Below are 2,769 nucleotides of genomic sequence, written 5' to 3'. Positions count from 1 at the left end.
TGACCCTAACGATTCTGTCCAATTTTTCTTATTGTACAACGAACGATCCCCGAGCACATTCTCTTTGTCAGGTTTCAACTTCCTGGCATACGCTTTGGTTCTCTTGTGATCGCGACTTTGTCCCTCCTTCGATATTCCTCCCGCTGGACTTTGTTTCCACGTCTTCTCTTTACACCCTTTGCTCCTTTCTTACATATCCCTCCCCCTCCCCCACCACCACCACCACCACCACCAAACCAATCCTTCTGGGTTCCTCCTTCTTGTCCAATTTTTTAAGAAAACCGAAGCTGAGTAACGCTTAGTGTCTAAATATTAAATATTATTAATGAAAAAAAACAACGTACTCTCTAAATAACGAGCAAGCGAAAAAAAAAGTAAAATAAAATAAACGCTAAATAACTACATACTTAAAGATATAAACACAATTTAGATGACGTAGGGTATTTAACGGGAAAACTAAAAGATAAACAAAAATGGATGAAAACGAGGTTAGAAAAATGAAAAAACCGATCGCTTTCACTATAGTTTCCTTGTCGACAGGCGGGGACTAGGTATACAACCGCGAGTATACAACCAACCTACACTTTGCTCTCCGGTGCAGGATCTTCTACAAACGAATACCTTGCCTTGAACAAAGAAAGAATCAACAAAAAGAAAAGAAACAAAACGAAAACACTTAAGACGATATAGAACGAAAGATTACAGAAAGAGATGCTCCGTTTGAGGAATATTTCGAAGCTTCGAATAGCGAAAAGAAAAAATATCGATAACCCTTCCTTACCCCTGTACACCCAGCCCTTAACCAAACGCATAAATCACACTGTCCTTGATCTTCGTTACGATAAAATAAAGAAAATCGGATCCTCGTTCGTCGAAGTTGAACGCGACAAAAGCTCTAACCCCCGCTTGTTCCGCGCTAGCGATGTAGAATGAAAGGTTAAAGTAGTCGCGTAATCGTTCGTTTAATAGTAATCACACCCACGAACCAACTTGTTCGAGGGAGAAAAGAAATTAACGAAAGTTAATCGAAGAATCTTGGAATCGTATACAATAATTCCCAGGATATTATAGATACAACCGATCATCTGATCGATCAATTCCGACGATAGGTCCAACTATCGATCCTTTTTAATCCATCGCTCCACCATTTCCAGGAACGTTCGCGTTTTAACGATACTCGAACAACGCCAAGAGCGCTCGTGTTTTTCCCTTGCTTCACGTATCAGCTTCTGCACCTATGGCTTCGTTAGACACATTTCGAAGTTCTACGTAGAGGCACGTGTATACACGATATTATACACACATATATACAGACACACACGAGTATATATTACTATAATATATAATATATTATCAGTACATGTGATATATTATTAGTATAGTAATATATTATTACTATGTATTAGGAAATAGTAGGTGTTCTTGATCATTTGCGTGTACGCGAACGCGCACGCCTCAGCTACGCTACGATTAGACGATTGTCGTTGATATATTATATCTATTATACGTGTATGTTAATCGCCCAGGTGTTTATACTCTCTAGAGATAGATAGTTGCTTAGGAAGTTGCACCGTGTCACTTTTGCTGATCGCTAGTTCCAATGTCCTCGTTCCGCGTCGAGACCCCCACTCGTCGTTGCTGTCTTAAACACGTTCTTCGGCGTCGATTTTCCAATATTCGTTGCTTTCTAGATTATAGTTAATCCTTCGTACTCTATTTTCTTTCTTACCGTCACATCCTGACGTATTTTCTTAACGTTCTGGCCTTACAAAAATTCTACAAACGTTTCTGTCCCTTTGTTACTCAACGGTATTTCGTTGTTAATCAATTTTTTTTCAATACCGATCGAAATATTCGAAAGTCGACCTCAGGGTACTACGAAGGATTACATTTACCTCAGCAAGTTTATCGCATATATTGGTTACATTTTATCGTACAGATAGATTTTTAACGCGTCCATTCTCCTCTGTAACTTTGTGTAACAATTTTCTACTTTTCGTGTAACGACGTGTTAAATGAGTTCAACTCCTGAAAATTCATCGCGAACAATATTTCCGTTATACGCGTTATACGATGTCTATCGATAAATTGGAATTTGCGATAATCGTAATTATAATTTTAAAATAATCTCTTCGAGATTATTACTCTGTGTGAAAATAATCCGAAGAATCAACGCGTTAGAAAGTTATCGAATTGTTCGTTAGTCGAGTATTCTTTTGCCATCGATTCGCAGCAGTGGTAGCTTTTTACAGCGATAGTTCCAGGTATACAGTCTAGTTACTAATAAGGTGATACGTTATTCTCTTTAAAAATAACTACGCGAACGATTGCAGCGTAATCTCGATATATAGGTTCCTAGCTGGTAAAGTTCCTCGAACGAAATTTCACCGCAGTCTTGCTTTTGCTTTGTTTCGAATTCGATTCGAAGGTGTCGTTTCCCGGCAGTATAATTTCCGATTAGGAAGGAAAAGAGCGAGAAGACGTTAGAACGTTTTTAACTCGACAACGATGCAATCCGGGTGCTCGACTGGTATCACGAGAAAGCACTTTCGTTCGAACAATTGTTTTCTCTGGATATTAAGCCCAGTGTCGGCCGATTGAACGTTAGTGTACTTGATTTTCGCTGTCTCTATGGCGAAACTATGATAAAACGCCTATATAGCCTCGAGAAAAGCAGAATTAATTCGATGTTACTGTATCTCGTTGTAATACTTGAAAAGAATTGCTTGATTTCCTCTGTCCTTGATCCCTCCACCCTCCCCCTCCCCC

This window comes from Bombus impatiens, unplaced genomic scaffold (genome assembly GCF_000188095.3).
Source record: "Bombus impatiens unplaced genomic scaffold, BIMP_2.2 scf_1080, whole genome shotgun sequence".
Lineage (NCBI taxonomy): Eukaryota > Metazoa > Arthropoda > Insecta > Hymenoptera > Apidae > Bombus > Bombus impatiens.
This window is presented reverse-complemented; position numbering follows the sequence as displayed.